The 20,623-nt window shown below is 32.3% G+C and overlaps 1 protein-coding gene and 1 long non-coding RNA gene across 3 annotated transcripts in view; both read right to left on the reverse strand.

Annotated features, from left to right (window-relative positions):
* LOC143251046 (potassium voltage-gated channel protein Shal-like) overlaps window positions 1–20,623 on the reverse strand; it is a 456,480-nt gene that overhangs the window by 115,096 nt on the left and 320,761 nt on the right. The gene's annotated exons all lie outside the window — the stretch shown is intronic.
* On the reverse strand, window positions 4,621–8,352 carry LOC143250271 (uncharacterized). Its single transcript, XR_013028119.1, has 3 exons — window positions 8,036–8,352; window positions 6,317–6,403; window positions 4,621–4,644 (listed from the first exon to the last, which is right to left on the reverse strand). It is a non-coding gene; the product is annotated as an uncharacterized LOC143250271 (long non-coding RNA).

Consider the following 20,623-nt stretch of genomic DNA (forward strand, 5'->3'; position numbering starts at 1 on the left):
TTCTGAATTTTAATTTTAGAAATATTGAAAGCAACAAAATGCTTCACTCTATCAAAAATTAAGCTGTATGTATTACATATGCACATTCTAAATGGTCAAACTTACTAGTTTTACAGTGATACTATAAATGAACCTAATCTATGAAAGCTTGACAAAGTCAGACATAATAAACATATTATTAATTAATTGATTATATAATTCAAAGACATTGTACCTTCCATTCATGTGACATTTCTTATTGTTGCATTTTTTATCAACATTAGCTTTTATAAATAATAACTAATACTATATTATCTATAGGCAAAGAATGACTTAAAGGCAAGATAAAAGTTATTGATGGTGGAACATATGTTTTAACAGAACATTTCTATATTCCACCATCAATAACAATTTTCCTTCTGCTTATAAATCATTGTTTACATGTTATATTAGCATAATGTGCTTTCTCACTCAAGTAAACTATAACATGTAATTTCCAGTAATAACAAATGTTTAACTATTCATGGTATTTACAGACTTCAATATCCTATATATACAATCTTTACATACTTCTGGATAAAGAATGATACTAAAATTATATTTATTAATATTGCTTTGAGTATTAGTTTCATGTCATATAAACATCAAGTCATTCATTTTAACATGTTTACTTATTAATTACATTATTGATCTACTGTAATGAAAGGCTGCCAAGGAACTGATGGGAGAAAAGTTAATGAAAATCAGTTTTTGTTCTACTTCTAATAAGAATTTGACATCCAATGCCCAATAATACTATCCATATGAAAATATAGCGTTATGGAAGATTAATAAATTTCACCCAAACATTTTGCAACAATCACAAAACAAAACATAATTTTAAACTCTCACCTAGCTAAGGCTGTGACATTCCCTATGGTGTAGAAAATACCAAATAAAATAAAACCATTCTTCAACAAAAGGCATGCAGATCCTAGAAATTAAAATACCAATGCTAAATATAAGTATATAATTTATATAAAATAATTTTTCTTCAAGTAAACTACTAAGAACCAAACAAGCTTGTGTAGAACAGTACACATTATGCATGTAGACATCTAAAAACAAAAGTGAATAGAATTTGTTTAGGTATCTTTTGTCATTATCAATATTTGTTGTAACAAACAAATATTTAGTTACAAAAGTATTATTCAAGGCAGTTGTGACCAAGTTTTAATTCTAGGTTTTTTTTTTGCTGAAGAGGCTGGTATGCTTTCCACACGTCGGGTTGTTCCCTTCTTAACATGTTTAAAACAAACTTATTTGAATGTTTTAAGAAGTGTTCATATTTTAATGACTTCTTTATTAAGTTAAATAAGGGTATTATCAGTTAGGTGGATGTAGAAACCTTTCTTGTGTACAGCTTATATATTATTATGTTATTATTACAATATACTGGACGGTGTTCTTCTCTAACGTGACATGTTATTGAAGGCGGACAGATTTCAGTCTCGTCGTATATTATCCCCGAACTTTAACTTATCCTGTTGGCTTTTTGTTTCTCTAGTGTATTCATTCCACAATCACGTGGAATAAGAGGTGCTTTTGCTTTTCATTGTATCTTTAGGTGTCTCTCAGGTATACATTATAAAGAACAAACACAACCAGTATACAGAAAGAAAATTACAGACAGAAAGCAATATTTCTCTACCTAAACACAGTAGACACTACATCACGTAAAAACACCTTTTAATAGATCCTTTGTTAGTGTGGACAATAAATACACTGAAGAAACAGTAAGATTAAAAAAATTTTGAATTTAGGAGCATAATAGATATACCACCAGAACTGGCCAATTAGGGAAATCTGATAACTGATTATCATGGGGCTTATTTATCAATTACATCAAACAAATTAATTATTTTCATGAGACAAACAGTTGTAATAATCAAAAACTGTAATAATCAGGTATATTAATTTCCTGACAATCAACATACCCTACTTTTGATTGGATGATTAGTTTAAATAACACTAATCAATTTAATTGATTATATTATCGATCCAATCAATCACCCAGCTCTAAATGCCAATCTATTTGCAATAGCTCATTCTGACAGAGCAGACCATCTAATAATCTGTAATATTAAAATAATGAAACATCATATACAAAACAAGAAAGGTAAACCAATCCTTCTATATTTGATAACAAGATCAGCAGGCCTACTAAAGAAGATAAAAACAGAACACCCCTCACGAAGGCACGATAACTCTTAAATGGGTGACCCTAAGCTACTAATGATAACAATAATTAGTATTAGGCCATCAAGAGCTCACTATAAGAACATAATTCAACATGTTCATTACAAAGTTTTGTAAGTGTTTTAGATTTTCATCTTTTTAAACTTTTACTGCATTTTCTGATATTCCAATTATACATACAAGGTACTTTATACACAAAATCACACCTGATAAAATATCAATAATGTTTACTGTTGCATTATAATTCTAGGTTGTGTCATTGTACAAACTGTACTTGTAGGAGCTATAGTAACTGGTGTAATGTTACTATATTCCCTTACATTATTACAACACTCGAGAACCCAGCATTTCATTTTACTTTCATATAATGCTAGTTACTACATAAAACTGTTTCAAAGTAAAACTTTCATTCTGATATAATCCTAGGTTTTAAACATAATAACAAACATTAACATATCATCCATACTTGATCACACTAGTACTATCAGTCTCCATTACAACATCACAAGCTCATTAGCATACCATGGACTGAATTCACATAATTTCATCTAATACCAAACTATTAATATAATTCTGTCAAACTGCACGTTTGTTGCTTCACAAACGGTAAATTTTCCTAATATATTACTCATGTACGTTAATGAAATGTTTTATATTTCAATATTTTCTTAATTTGAATTTGTTTCCCCTGAAACTTTTAATCTTCAAATTACTGATATTATACACCGCTGTTTCAATATTGCTTTATACTGGTGATACTCCATATGTCTTTTGAAGAAACTCCTTGTCCAAGTTGTACAATGCATCATGGTACCATACTTGAGTGATACATCAGTGAATCATATAAAATCCACATTAACTTAAGTGACACAAAAATTTAAAAAATGAGTAATAGGAGCTTTTCCAAAAGCATGAAAAGTACCTGACAAAGCTCCAATCTCCAAAAGATCTGAGAGAAGGTTCTTCACAGAAACATACAAGTCAAAGCTTCCAAAAGCCTCTGGGTTTTGAATATTTCATATTATTACAAAAACAAGAAGTCATCATCATCTCCTTTACTTGACATCTTCAAATTAAAATTCATTGTTTTTCAACTGTAACTTCCAAAACCACAAAACAATGAAACTTTGTTTTTTTATAAATCTCTCAAAATACCATTCTGCTTACCAGTCAATAACATTAAGAAAAAATACAATTATGCCAAATTTTTAAATAAAAATTTCAACTATTATCAGCATTTAAAAAATATCAATAAATAATTCATCTCAAAATATTTCTCATATATAAACACTTAAATCTCCTTTCAAGACTTCATGACTAACTAAATAATGTCAAGTGTACTGTCATGTTCTATCCAATAAAATGTGGCTTGACAGAACTAAAAGCTGTATGCACAAAATAGTCAAATGACATCATTATATAAATCAGGGGTTCCCAACCTTTTGCACTTTCGTGACCCCTTACCTAAAAGTTTGAAACCCATATGACTCCCTACTTAGGGCTTACTATCAGCAGCTTAATATTTCTTTTATATTCTGTGAAGGAGAGGGAAAGAAACATCTAAAAAAATATATTTAAAATTCTGTAATTATTTATTAGCAAATTAAATCACATTGGTCCAACCTGAATTCACAAAAAGAACATATATTTCTTAAAATAATATTAACATAGGTTTGAACAGCTATCCAACCCAGCTAGTGAGATGCCTGATGTTGCATTTCAGCAGCAAGCTTTGAAATTGCGGTGGCGGCGCTTGTTAGAGCCAGTCTTATGTCATATCCAACATCCAATCTGTTCCTATTCTTTGTTTTATATTGACAAGAGTGGAAAATCCTGCCTCACACAAGTAGGTAGAAGCAAATGGAACAAGGACACGTAAAGCTATCATGCTGACTTTGGAGTATGACTGATACATAGCACCAGAACTGAGTCAGGATTTCACCTTGAAGAGATCACGAGCTGAAGAGTCGTTCCTTAGATCCAGAAATTCATCTTGTATATCATCTGGGATGCTGGATACATCAAGTTCAGTACAAAATGGGTTCCTTACCAGGGCCTCCTGTTCCTGTGATAGCTCAGGGAAGTAACGCCGACTTCCTTTCTAGAGACTGAAGATGTTGGTAATCTCATCCTTGAGGAACTGATCCAGTTGGATCTGAGACTCATCCGTCACTCCACAAAGTTTTTCAAACATAGCGATGTTTCCAAGATTGGTTTTCGACGCCAGTTCTGCAGTTTGGAAACAAAGGCCCAAGACTATCTTGAAAAAGGAGAACATGTGTTTCTCTTCCTTGAAGCTTCAAATTGAGCTTGTTCAGCTGGTCAAAATGTCAGCTAGGTATGCAACCCTTTTATTCCATGCTTCATCTTCAAAGTGAGCTACAAGATCTTTCCTTTCTTGAGTCTCCAGGAATAGCTTTATTTCATCTTTCATTTCAAAGACACGATTACGATAATGATTATATTATAAATCATAAGAATCAATGATAATAAAAAGTTAGTTTACTGCACCAGTTTTTGGTTTTTTTAATTAAAGCATGCCTAGGAAACCAATAAGAATCGCTGTTAAAACAGAAAACATCATTAACCTGGAACCTAAACATTTTATCAAACTCAAACAATTGTTACTTTACTTTTCTTGATAACAGTACACATTTCCAGCAATAACAAACTAACAACTCTGTTTATTCTGTTATTTGATTATTATTCTTGAAATGGAAATATCTGTTGGTTTTTTTTACTCTTTTAATGTACCAAAAATGCTTTAAAAGAAAAACAGACTCAAAGCTAAAACTATCTCTAAAACAACTTCTGTTGCACTATTTTATCTATAGTATTAGTTTTAGACACATCTTGAAATTAGTAATTTCTATAAAACTTTACTTTCTTTGAACAAATACCTTATTCATCCTTCTAAATGATTAAGCATGTAATAAAAATAACTGTACTTGAAATTCCTTATTATAAAGTTAAGCGTTTAAGTTTTTTCTTTTGTTATAGTACGTGTATATTATGGTTTAAATAAATAATCTGAAAACAAAACTTAAGTATATACTACAATAAATCAGAAACTGTTTTTACACAAGTTTTGATTCTGATCACTTTCTTAAAGCTTCATTATGAATTAGTATCTCAGCAGCAATACTATACGACTTACTTCTCGAAGCAAAATCTAATAATCATCTACGTCATGTCAGCAAATAGCATACCAGAATATTGAAATATAAATGAAGAACACATGGTAATGTGTTACATACAGTTTTATTCAGCACACAAAAGGCAAGCTTCATGCCATAGCAGGGCTGCCTACTTTGCCAATATTATTTGGTATAAAACAAACAGTGCAATAAGCATCCACACTAGCCATGACACGATGAGCATCCTATTAATCTTTCAAGCATCCCACAACCATATGGCAAGATAAATACCTCTTACACACATCTTTTAGTCAGTTGTGATATTTTTCAAAGTACTCAAGGTACTTTAGAGAACAAATACATAATATATATATTAGGTTGAGGAATAATTCATGAGCATTTTAAATAATTTCATTCAAGCATTACATGCAAGACTATACAATACTTCAATGCATGAACACATTACACCCAAAACATTTATTATGATACTTTATTTCATGTAATACCTAGGTATATAGTATGCATTGTTGTAAACGAAATTGCAAGAAATTAAATGCGAAAAGCAGATGGTGTGGAAAATGCTCGATTTTGTCCACTTGACATTCCATTTAATGAGCTGAAAATGAAAGCAAAAATTAAAGACATACGAAAATCAAACACACCATCTATTAGAGCAAAAAATTATCTACCAAATGACATGAAATATTTTGCGAAAGCGTTTCATTTATAAATATATTTTTTTAACTTGAAAAAACGCTCACGAATTATTCCTCAACCCAATAAATATATATTCTGAACAACAGTACTTTCAGTTGTATGCAAAAATAATGATGGTTGTTAAACATATTTGTTTTAATTCTTCAAAGTACTCCAGTAGAAAAATTTGCTAACTTCTTCCTTTAATACAATTTTAACTATCACATCATGGTTTAACATTAGAAAGGAAAATATGGCAAACTCACTAGTATAGAAAGCACAAATCCCAACACAAAACATATGATAAATCCCTTAATCCTAGTTGACCAACTGAGAGACGATGCATCTCGGATCTGTAAGGAAAGTAAAACAAAACTCTAATAAGCTTATAAAAATGCAACATATACATATTACAATGACAATTTCAATAACACCATGGTTATACTTGAAAACCTGATTTTTTTCAAATTTAATCAAATATTTTCTCAGTAAGTATAACTACATATTCAAGATTAAAAACTAAGATATGGTTGTGAAATAAACATATCATAGGCTTTTGAAAATTTACATTCCCAATTATTTCCTTCCATGTAATTTTCCATAAGTAAATATAAGGTAATCAGAAGTACATAAAAGTATTTACTGTAAGAATGCATATCTACTGCATTATTACTGTACATGTTATTATGGCATAGAATCTTTCAAACACTCATTACAAAACACAACAAAAAAACCATAAAATAATGTTATTATACATATATATTTAACTATGTTTATCATACTTGACATAACACAAATGGCAGACCTAGAACATTTCATGTAATACAGTGTTTCCCAAACTGTGGTTTACGAATCCTTTGGAAGTTTGGAAAATGTTTTACGGGGCTCTCTGAAATAAATTCTGTAATTGTGGAAGGAAAACTGTTTGCACACATCTGTTGCACCGAGTAGATAATAATTTCAAGACCCCTCACGTAAATGGAAATATAAGGGGTATTTTATGCTATTCTTAAAAGTAAGTACACTGTTAGTGTCTACTAAGTTTAGGGTTAAGCAAAGTGTTACAAGTTAGAAAGTGAAATCTTAGAAAAGTGTTGGTGTTTTCATAATGTAATAAAAATTAATAATGATAAGTAATAATATATAATAATGTTATAATAAGAAGTATGTAATAAAATGATCACAAGAAATTAAAATTTATATTTCCAAGATTACTGTTTTTATAACTTATATCAGATAAGGGAGAATCTTTTTGGAAAATATTTATTTTTAGGAGGGGGTTCATGAGATTTGACATTTTTGTAAGAAGGGTTTGCAGGATTTTTAAGTCTAGAAACCACCGATATAATCTATTTTCTTGGTACAAAGTAAAATGGTAGCTAAAAGTAAGAAGACTTCAAAATCTCTATGCATGAAAATGCATGGGTGGGAAAACTGTGTGTGTTTTCCTTACTTACGTATTTGTTAGAAACAAATCTTTGTGGCTAAAAATGTTCATGAAATGGTTAGTATAGAACCCTAAAGTCAAAGATCAAGTATTAGACTAACAAAATTAATTTAGTAATTTACATTAGGAAAATTAGTTAACAAGCATTTCCAATTCCAGCAATGCACAGGGTTTGCTTTTATTTGAGCTAATAAAATTAGCATTTTAGTGTGCATTACGATGTCAATGAAACTCGCAGCATGTATGACCGGTAATAAAACATAACAGAATTTTTTTCCTCGGTTTCAAGTGCGCATGTGGAACATCCATTCAAAATTTAACATTTTTCTATTGCAGCTATCACAACCACTATCAACTTAACGACTGACAATGTGTACATTAGATGCGATTATTAGATATCATAAAAATCAACTGAAAAGAAACAGTATATACAAAGCACAACCACCCTCAATTTAATAACTAACACAGTTTTAAAGACTGTCACATTACTAGGACAAAACCAATAAACGTGATAAAGGCGGGGCATTATAAGCCTAACCTGTGATGTTATGCCTTGTTCTTCGGCTTCCTCTCCGCTTAATGCTTGTTTGAGTTTGTTCATAATAAACAGTAACAGCGCTAAGAGTTTCAGAAATAAAATACTAAACACTTTTCAAAAGCTTATTTCTTTTTACAACTAAAAACATGAGTTAATTATCAAACTTTGCATTATTTAATATAACTTTACAAATCACAAACTGCAAGTTCACTAAAACTAACGTATTTAACTTAACACGACTACTAAACTTATTAACTAAACAATAACTGGAGCCTTGCTTACAGGTTGCACTACTAGTAAACCAATCAACTTTGTAAATTTTTAGCATTTGGAAGTAATATTTATTAGTACTTGGTGTGTCACTTGTAAAAATAATTTAAATCACTTCACTCATTACCAGCACACACGAATTTTCCTGAAACTTACGAACCAGTTACTTAATTTTGTAGTAAGAAATATTTCAGAGAGTCTGATAAAAAAAGTTTTTTGTTTATCGTTAAATGCAAAGTTACATAATGGGTTATTTGTAAGTATCGAAATCCTACTTTTAGATCTATAAGCTTCCAAATAACCGCTGAGGCATCAGGAACCTGATAATAGAAGCTTTAGAAACTAAACTAGTAGAACATTATATCAAATAATAAAAAAAATATGAATTTACTGAATTAAAAATTTGTATTTCGATGTTCATGGTGGGCCGAACACATATAGCCTATTATGCAATTTTGTGATTCACAAGAAATAAATTAATATTGCTAATCTTTTAACATGATAACATAAATCAAAATCTACATAGAATCATAAAATGGAAATATTCCCAGGTGGTAAGTCTCACAACTTATGATGCACTCAAATTCGTGTTCCGATTCCACGATGGGTAAAATACAAATAGTCTATTGTGTAACTTTGTGTTTAACAACAAATAAACATTACAAAATGTTGGGACAACATGGAACCTACTGGTCCTTCTTGAATGTTCAATCCTCTGAACTAAATTAAAATAACTTAAAAAATAAAACCTGCCCTTGTTATACACGTACTTCTCAAGCTTTTACCTAAATTCACTTAAATTTACTGTTCCCTTAACATATGAAAGCAATCCATTCCAAAGCCAACAGATTTCTTAAAAATAAATTTGTCTTAACTGAAGATTAATCCTACCTTGCTAATGTTTTATTTATGTCCCTTGGTCCTACTATTTTCACTGTTAAATATAAAAATATAAATGATGCATCAACACTATATATTCCATTTGCAATCTTAATCATTTTAGTCAGATCCCTCCTAACTCTCCTTTTTTCAATAGAAAACAATTTTGGAGATATGGCAACCCCTTCATCCAAGGCACCATTCTAGTAACCCTTCTCTAAACCATTTCCAACAATTCAACGTCTTTCCTCAGGTAAGAAGCCCAAAACCGAACACAATGTTCCAAATGTGGCTTAACCTATGACATGTACAATGAAATTATAATTTCTTTAGACTTGTTTTCAATATTTCTATAGATACAACCTTAAATCCTATTTGCCCCACCATTAGCAACAGTACACTGTTTGGGTGGCTTTAAAGACTGATCGACTATCACACCAAGATCCCTTTATTTCATAACACTGCTAAGATTTATATCCATCTAAATTATATTTGTAATTCAAGTTATGATAACCAACATGCATTATCTTGAATTTTTTATTATTACAGCCAGATGCCACTTATTTTCTCAACTCCCTAAACGATCTAAATCCTATTGTAGGCCAACAGCATTTTCTTCACAGCTAGAAACATCCAATCCTTATTATCAATTGCAAATTTAAGTAATTTATTTAGTATTCCTTTATCAGTGTCACTGATATAAATAAAAAATAGCAATGTTCCTCAGACTGGACTCTGAGATACCCTACTTGTGGCATTAATATTGTCTGACTAAACGCCATTTATTGCAACCCTCTGCTTTCTTCCATCCAACCATTCTTCTATACAATTTGCTATCTTATTACCCACCTCTATAGAGAAAATTTTATTTACGAGCCTTTTATATCGCACTTTGTAAAATGATTTATAAAATTCAGATACACCATATGTACACCCTTACCCTTGCCCACATAAGAAGTTACTTTTTCGGAGAATGTCAGAAGATTTTTCCTTAGTGAAACCATGTTAACTACCCAATTAAAATCTAAACTTCGTTGAATGGCTTTGCAAAACATCTTTTAATAGAGTTTTCAAAACTTTTCTTACAACTGATGTAAGATTAGTAAGTCTATAATTACTGTAACCATTTTTATCAACTTCTTTAGAAAGAGAAGTTACTTTAGCTGACTTGGTTTACTAATCAGCTGACTTTTTGGATAAATACAAATTAAACTAGACTGTAGGAAAGTTTGGTAAGTGAAAATCAAAGGCTGTTATTAATTAATTGAATCTAGGCAAATTGAAACATTATTACTTGTGAAGTATCTTACCTCATAGGTGAGTAATTGGACCATTGTTTTTTTTTATTTACATCAATAATATCTGATAAGGATATAGTTATTATTTGCGTGAAAATTGGATATGACATTACACTATTGGGTCTTTTCTCCTGTATTCGGGATATTGTTGCAAGCTATATTAACAGTGTTATAATTTAGTCCATTGCTAAAGGGAGGAATTAATCATGATGAAAATGATGCAATATCTGAAAAGCCCGAAAGTTCATGATGATATTATAATCGAGAAATTTTGTGGAGTTTCTATAAAAAAAAAATATATCTATAACAATAGCAAAAGGGAGTGCCTGTATGCCTATAAGTCTGTATATGATCGCCATAATTCAGAAAAAAGACTGAAATTTTGCACTCATACTAAATAGAACCTAAGAGTGTGTACCTGAGTATTATTACTTATCAATGTGCGTGCGCAAGAGCATCTTTTAACTGAGGCAAGCTAGCGAAAAACCATATAGAAAAGAAGTGGTTCCTTACATTACAAATACATGCGCGTCTGTATATGTGTCACCATAGCTCCAAGGGAAAAGAGCCTACAAACCTTAAATTTTGCACTCATACTAAGTGAACCCTGAGGGTGTGCACCTTTGCATTATTACTTATCTTACCCATGTGTGAAAAGCTACAAAGAAAAGATGTGTTTCCTTATATAACAACTTCTTATATAAAGACAAGCCAGTGCATTTTAGTAAAAAATGCGTTCCAAAAGTGGCTTTTATGTCATGTTGCTTATCAACAAAAGTGTAAAGGATATACTTTTAGGCTAAAACGGGTTCAACGTAATAACCCCAGCGAAGCCGAGTGCTTTCGCTAATTATAAATACAAAACTAGTGAAGCAGTTAGTTCAGTCTCAGAAAAGTTTAGTATTACAATGAGAATTTTGTTACTCGATTGATTAGCTATGGAATTATACAAGTATATTTATAAACAATGTAAACCTACATTCGTTTCAATATTTACACTGAAAAGCTTAGTATATTAATTGTTTCTGAAATTACTACAAAATATTGATTCTGAGAAGCTACTTAACATGACGGTTTAGGACAACATTGGACAAATTGGTGCATCTCAGCTGTTCAATCCTTTAAATTAAAGTAAAATAAATTAAAAATGTAAAACCAGCACTTACCATTTATACACTTATCAAACTGTTTTTTATGACCATTTTGTTAAAGATTTAGATCAATTTCAGATTTTTTATTTATTTGCCCCTAAAATATTCTGTCTCCCCTCCCACGAGTGGAAAACCTAGAGTTTCACTGAATATTGGAGTCGCCACTTTCTTCACGTCATTAGATTACAAAGTGTGTTTGTATTTTTCTTATAGCAAAGCCACATCGGGCTATCTGCTGAACCCACCGAGGGGAATGGAACCCCTGATCTTAGCGTTGTAAATCAGGAGACTTACCGCTGTAGTATCGGCGGGCTACAGATTACAAAGACCTATTGATACGGGCTTCAAGATTTTATCTTAGGTTGGACGTTGTTCTTGTTTTTTAAAAAAGCTACATAATCGGTTATTCGCGCTCTGTCAATCTCGGAAAATCTAACTAAGATTTTAATGTTTAAAGTCTATAAACTTACTGCTGAAAACCAAAGAATGTCAGAAACCAGTTCTCATTTAAAATAACATTTTTCCTCTCAATCTTTAAATACACGAATATTCTTATATTTCCAATAAATAAAAATAAAATCCGACAACTATAATCATCTCATTTTTTCCACACTTTTACCTCTATAAAGAAATGAATTCCAAGAACTGTTCTTATAATCTGGAAGGATCAGCCTGGTAAATAAAAAAAAAAGAGATTTTTTTTCAATACTTTTAACCCTTGAGGGATTCGGAATAGGTATCAGTATTAGTATCATTCTTCCTTAAAATCTATATATGTATATATTGGTTTGATTTCCTACATGTTGAGCAGCATTATTATTTTCTTTATTTCCCATCGCCTTTGCCGTTATTTAATGTTAATTTTGTATCTATTGTTTATTTTAATTTTATCTTTATAGAAATTAATTAACAATTATTATAACTATTATGAACTTTACACCCCTTTGACACAAAACTAAACCTGACACAAACAACTCCAGGTTATGTTGCTTAGTGATTGAACATTTGATTTACGTGACATCGACATCCGAGCGTATATATTTCATCACACTCATTAAACATAACCCTTTGTTCTCCTTAAGAATAATCAACTATTCGAAAGTGCTCGAGTTTGGGATCTCGTTTTAAAAATATTACAACTTTTTTAGGTGATCCTCTGTGCTAACTACTTTAACCTGAATTTATAAGTTTTGAAAGATATAATACCTAGCATTACATACACAGGGGCATGGACAGAAATCTAGTAAAAATAGGGGGATACTTTCAGTGTTCAAGTCCTGATATGAACAATTTTTTCAAACAAAAATTTAATTTAAATACTTTAAGTGTTGTGTATGCTTTATACATACATATATGGGAGCAATTTCAATGTCCCACCATTTCCTGCATATAATTATAAACAGCTAAATACAATATTTGGTATTTTTGACCCTGAAGATCATCTTTTGTGATACATGAGATAAATTACTAGGTCACGGACATTGAGACTCAATCATAACCATTCTTAATTTTAAGGGAAGACAATCAATCGTTCAGTAGCAATCGCTGCTTACAGCATTATTTAACCAAATAGAAGGATTAATTCTCACGCACATAATAGTACCATAATTAAAAGTGCGTAATATTTCAGTAGTATATCGCAACTCGAACTTCAAACCTAATAGTCGCATTCAAACATACCAAATATAAGATCATGTTCATCTCTAGCCAAATGAGTAATATATTACTCAGTCCCTATGGGTTCTGTTATTTAATACGAATTCGTGACCGAATTTTGTAATTTTTCAGTAAACATTATGCCTTTTGTAGACTAAAAATCAGAATTTTCAATGAGGCAATTTTACTAAAAGTATATCCATGAATGTATGGATTAAAGTGTTAACTGCTTCGAGGTGATTTTCATGTTAAATTAAGATACTTTTCTTTATTTGAAAATTCTCAAATTTCGTTTGCATAATCTCTAAAACCTTCTAAAATTTCAAAAGTTTTTTTGAACCAATAAAATTTTATAGTTTGTTATTTGTTTACCCAAACTTTAAATAGGTTTGGTCAATTTGACTGACCTCGTGACTACTATAAAATAAATAAAATATAAATTGTTTTGGAATTTCGCACAAAGCTACTCGAGGGCTATCTGTGCTAGCCGTCCCTAATTTAGCAGTGTAAGACTAGAGGGAAGGCAGCTAGTCATCACCACCTACCGCCAACTCTTGGGCTACTCTTTTACCAACGATTAGTGGGATTGACCGTCACATTATAACGCCCCCACGGCTGGGAGGGCGAGCATGTTTGGCGCGACGCGGGCGCGAACCCGCGATAAATGTAAATTGCACTTTTCTCTTTCTAGAGTTACGTAACGCATGGACTACTCCTGAGCACATGTCGTGAAAAATTATAATTTTATCATTTTACGTAATCTAATCTAATAAGTTTTTAATTTTACTCTATAATTAATAAAGAATACACATCAAAACGAAGGCACGACCTGTACTCCTCAAAATATAACAGATTTTATTTAAGCCAATGTATCAGTTTCGCCATTTTTACTACTTAATAAAAAAACAAAACATTTGTTAACCAATTTAGGCTTATAATAATATTTAAAAATAATACGAGTCTGCGCAATAAGATGAACTTCGCCCGAGAAAATGTAAACAAACTGAAAGTTCATGCAAACGGAGATTATTATACTGTCTAACTCATACATGTGTTATTACACTAATTAAGTATGAGCAGTCATAATTAAAAAAACTCCAGGATTATTTCTGGTTTATTTGTGGCCTGGCATGGCCAAACGTGTTAAGGCGTGCGACTCGTAATCTGAGGGTCGCGGGTTCGCAACCCGGTCGCGCCAAACATGCTCGCCCTCCCAGTTGTGGGGGCGTTATAATGTTACGGTCAATCCCACTATTCGTTGGTAAAAGAGTAGCCCAAGAGTTGGCGGTGGGTGGTGTTGACTAGCTGCCTTCCCTCTAGTCTTACACTGCTAAATTAGGGACGGCTAGCACAGATAGCCCTCGAGTAGCTTTGTGCGAAATTCCAAAACAAACAAAAAACAAAGGTTTATTTGTGGCTTATTTTCTGAAATTAGTAGAGCCACATTATATTTTCTATCTAAAAACCTGTGGCACTGGATAATAATGTTTGCTGTTATGGGACAATCAATATCATTTATACCGTGTTTACCCACAGAAGTTCCAACTACATCACTGGATTTACTGTCTAATGTATTCGGTTGTTCAGAAATAAATCTCGGAATTCTCACGATGACATTTAAAAGTTGAATATTGGTTAATTGGTTTAATTCAACGTTTATCACTTACAAGATATCTTAATTGTCTGCTGTTTCAACTCTACCAATAGTAAGTTTTGCAACCACCAAGGCAGCATGGATAAGAAGAACTTTCATCTGATTTTCCTCTACGACTTCAAACTTGGATAAAAATCTACCGAAACTACAAGGAACATCAATCAGGCATTCAGCCATGGATCTGTCACTGAACGTAAAGTTCAACTTTGGTTCCAAAGGTTTCGATATAGAGATGAAAGTGTTGAAGACCACGAAAGTCGTGAAAGGAAGACGTCCTTAAATGAATACACATTAAGGGAAGCAGTTGAGATAGACCCTCGCGCAACAATACGCGAGCTTGCAGAAAAGCTAGGCACAAGCAAATCAAGCATTTCCAGCCACCTGAGTACGATTGAAAAGACGAAAAAGTTGGATAAGTGGGTTCCGTATGATCTGACTGAAGATCAACAAAATCAGCGTTATGAGACCTGTCAAGGATGACGTTTCAAAAATTGAACGAATTGGGAATCAAGGTTCTGCCCTATCCACATTATTTCCCCGACCTTTTCCCTACATATTTTCATTTCTTAAAGCACTTTGGTAACTTTTTGAACAATAAACACTTTCAAAACCAGGCAGCTGCAGAAGAAGCTTTCAAGGAATTCATTGACCATAGAAACTCTGATTTCTACATCAGGGGTATAAACATTATCGTTACACATTGTCAAACATCTGTTCAGGCAAACCGAGCTCACATTGATTAAAGTATGTTTTACAACACTGGTTTATACTTTTCCAAACTTCACAGTTCAAACACATTTATTTCTGGACAACCTAATAAGTGGAGCTCCAAGGATTCGTAAATTCTTTCAATAATAGGCCTACCTGTTTCACCAGAACCACAGAACCACAAAAACTGCATGTCAAATTGCATGCATTATTCTTGTGGTTACAATTGTTTCTTAAATCAAACTTACAACTTACACATTTGTCAATATTAAGACTGATCATATTAGCATATTCTTCAAGTTTCTTCCTTATTGTTTTGTAACTCCAATGTTAAGATTTGATTGTTTGCATGCCTAATACCAGCTAATATTTTCGGACTAATATATGGTATCATGAAATTTGTGTGAAATTGCTTTTTCATGTAGAAATGTTCCTGTATTGTTACTGTGAGCTCTGTTTTCATAGTTTCGTAAAATTCTTGACGATAAATGTTTTAAGATATCAGTTAATGTTCCACTTATGTGTAATTCTGTATAGCTTTAGATTTACCTTCATTAGTTGTCCAAGTTTATTGATAGCATTGAGCTGTCCAATAATAGTCGCAAATGAGTGGTATCGTAAAAACACCAGTTAGCCACAATACTTTTGATACACTTCTGTGACAAGTTGCCCATCTTTTGGGATGACACGACCATCAATCAATGACACTATGTTTGATCCTTTGGATTGCCTAATAAAGAATTTTATAGTAAGGTAGAAACTGTTGAAGAGGTCATATAAAAAACAGTGAATTACTTAAAGATTCTTCCAAATATGCCGTCTATGTACTTAACCCAGACGTCAGGCCTCTCATACGATTTCTTATACCACCGTTGAAAACTTTATTTTCTAACATATAACTGTAAATAACTGAAATTCTTACGACTACATGATTACCCATAACAACAACTGATAACTGTTAATAGTAGTTCTCATTAAAGCAAAAATAGTTGTTTCTCAGCACCAAATTTAACACGTCTTTTATGTTTTTAACCGTGTATCCTGATAGGTTTACACCGTCTTTATGATTCTCTACAAATTCCATGACCAAATCGTCCCCTTCATCAATAGTGATAGAAGGGTAAACATCTCAACATCCAAATTGAATAACGTACTAACGGGGTTGATAATGTTACTTGTAGTATGATAGAGACTTTTAAGAAAATCTTGAATGATTTTAAGTGTGTCGAAATAAAAGTAAAACTATTGTTAAGTAGGTCTATCTACAAGCAATACTTTAATACTTCAAACTATTAGGTTGAATTTTCTTATGAGGTCCATCCATACTGATCAGCTATAGGTATAGATTTTCTTTTGCATTACTTTGGGACCCCCCAACGCGAGAGGTCCATTGGTTCGTTGTCCCGATTGCACCGACGTTAAACATGCTACATCTAAAGGCCACCATAGCCACAAGCTGGGACGATGGGTTTCAAACGGATACTTTCTTTGTAATCCTTGGAAGATCTTAGAGTTCCAGTGGTCTGCTATTGTTTGGAACAAGATTGTTATATACTTGGAATAATGTAGTCTAAGGTTTCTCATTAATTAATATTTATTTAATATCATTTTACTGTAAATGACTGCTTATATAAGTAGTTAAGTTTTATTTTCTTAACAGTCTTAAATAATATTTGAAATACGAAGTAGCTTTACACATTTTCATTTTTATTTTACTTGTTAATTTTATGGAACATTATTGTTTAATGCACTCTTTTACTATGAACAGTTCCATGCTGATGTGCCCTAACTGAACAACTGCAAACCAAAACTACAAGTTGCTTTTGAGCAGAAGACAGACACTTCTTAGAAAATAAAACTAAAACTATAAACAGTAGTCCAAGTGAGGCCTCATGTAGCTTTGCACAAAATTCAAACCAAACCAGATTTCCAAAGAGAAGTACTGCTTTTTTTGTATGTAAATCCTCTGAAACAGTTTAAGTTTCAATAAAACATGTTTTACCCTTTGCTCAGTTGTGTGATGTTTATTTTATTAACTTGTAATCAGAGCAAGCTATCTACCATGTTCAGCTCAAATCTGTGATACATTACTGCAGTTGCAGAATCACATGTGTTGACCCAAAAATGAACTAGCTAAATCCAAGATATTTGGAGATGTAGAACAAGTTTCATCAACAAAATTATTTCTGTAATTATATTAGATTAATTCTTACAGACCAGGAAAAAATACTGACATTTTGCCACCAATGAAAATTAACTGATGTGGTGGATGTTCATTCTTACAGTCAAATAATAAGACTAAAACTTGTGATAAAAATCATGTTAACTGCAGATGTATATTTCTCCCACCTTCCTATAGATTCAAAATCAAAAGTTTGTAAAAAACAGCATTTTAACACTCCTACAAAAATTGGGGCCTAATAGGCCCCAGAGCAACTTGAAAGGTTATTAATATTAGGCTAATAATTTTGTATTTAAATGAAATTGCCATTAACTGACCCTATCCCTTTATATTTTAAGGAGCAATAATATTTTGACTTTTCAGACATTTGCGAAATAATATTTAAAAAAAAAATTTTAAACATCCACTAAGGGTATTTTGGGGCCTATTAGGCCCCAGATCAAAAAACATAAAAATGACTTTATTTATTACCTGAATAATTCTAGAACAGGCCTGGGCAACCGAAAAAAGCAAATTATAGTAAAAATATATTAATTTTACAACTTCTTTTCAAAAGATGGATATTTAGGATAATAACTCTACTCCAACAATAATTTTAGACGGTCCTGATTATTGCCTAGTTTGCCCACGCCTGTTCTAGAACATTCTAGAAACTTTACAGAAGTATTTAGAATATTCTTGAAGCTTCTAGAATATTCTAGAAGAATCCACAAATCCTATATATATAGGAGCTGGAATCTTCAAACCGTGTCAAAAATGTTATCTCTTGATGAAGCTGTACATTTACTGACAAAACTATCCGACGATGAAAGTGAACATGATAATGTCGAAGACTACTCTGAAAGTTGTGATGATGATCCTTCTGAAGCCGAAAATGATGAACAAATCGCGCCGTACCCTTCTGAAAGTGAAGAAAGTAATCAAGAAGATCTTACTACGATGCCAGTGAACGAACTTTTGTCCAAAGATAAGAATTTTAGTTATTCAACAACACCTTCAAGGATCAACAGGAGAACCGCAGCTCTCAATATATTCAATGGGAACCCAGGCATTACAAGGCAAGCTGCTCCAAGAGTCTCTACACCATTCGAAACATTCAAAATTTTCATTTCTGATAATATGATGGAACAGATCATTCACTCAACAAACACCGTCATGAAAGAACCAATTTTTGAAGAAGACCTCTGGAAATGGATCGCAGCTAATCTTTTCCTTGGAATAAGCAAATCCAAAAATGCATCGATAGACGAAATGTTTTCAACCGAATTCGGTTTGCCATTTTTGCGAAAACTGATTACACAAGACAAATTCAAAAAAATGTGCTCAAAAATCAGATTTGACATCCACTCTCAAAGAAATAGAGAAATCAAAGATGCCGCCATCTCTGGTGTCTGGAATTTTTTCATTGAAAATTGCAAAAACAGTTACAACCCAAGCGAATACCTGACAGTGGATGAACAACTATGTAACTTCAAAGGAAGAGTTGGCTTCAGAACATACATTTCGATAAAGCCAGGCAAATACGGAATAAAGATTTGGTGCCTAACAGATGCAAAGACAAGTTTCCTCCTCAACGCTCAAATTTATACTGGAAAGGTTGGAAATACGACAGAAACAAATCAAGGAGAAAGAATAGTCAGAGAACTGAGTCAGCCATTTCTTGGAAAAGGAAGGACAATAACGACAGATAATTTCTTCACAACAATGACACTTGCCAAGTACCTACGAACAAAAAAGAACAGGACTTGTTGGAACCATACGGAAATCAAAAACCTTCCTGCCTCCTGAAATAAATGCAAAATCTAGAGAGTTATCACCAAAGTTTTTCTACCATGACGACATCACTCTTCTCAGGCACTCAGACAAACCAGGAAAATATGTGCTACTACTGAGTTCTCAGCATCAGTCTGGTGAAGTAGAAGAGAATGGAAAGCCCGAAATCGTCAATCTTTACAATGCAACGAAGGCAGGTGTCGACACTCTCGATCAACTGGTGAGATATTATACAACAAAGAGGCGATCAAAGCGCTGGTCAGTCTGCATATTCTAGAACATTCTAGATCTTGCTGCGTACAATGCTTTCGTTCTATACTCGACAAAACATCCAGAATTTCTTCGTCAACATAAATCAAGAACCAGAAGAGAATTTATACGGCAATTGGTGCTTGAAATCAAAGAAATTTACTGCAAAGATAATGACAAAACAACCTAATATGAACCGCCTGCAAAGAGGGCAAAACGAGGACGATGCCATTTGTGCGGCAGATCAAAAGATAGACAGTCGAAAATTGTTTTCTCATATTGTAAAAAAAAGTTTGTCAGAGCCATTCTAAAGTTGTTTGTAATGAATGTTGCTAAATCACTGTGTTTCTATTGGAAAAATATATGGGGCCTGATAGGCCCCAAAATCACTTTAGTGGATGTAAATATTTTTTTCGTAGGAGTGTCAAAGAACTATATTGTATATATATAAATAAGGTTTCATAGAAATGTTCTCTTTTATTGTCCAGCCCATATGATGAGTTATGGTATTAAAGAAAGGCCTCTTGAGCAGTGACTACTAGAAGATAGAAAACAAACCTTAAATGTTATTTTACATACCTCTGATTTTGGATCTGCAACTGACAAACTAAAAGAAATGTGGAAAAACAAAAATATCTGCAGTTAACGTGACTTTTATCACAAACTTTAAGCCTACTATCTAATGCTTTGACAGTTTTTTGGCATTTCATCATAACAGGCAAAAAATAAGTCACAAAAATCTTATTTTACATAAATGATACATTTATT

This window comes from Tachypleus tridentatus, chromosome 5 (genome assembly GCF_004210375.1).
Source record: "Tachypleus tridentatus isolate NWPU-2018 chromosome 5, ASM421037v1, whole genome shotgun sequence".
NCBI lineage: Eukaryota > Metazoa > Arthropoda > Merostomata > Xiphosura > Limulidae > Tachypleus > Tachypleus tridentatus.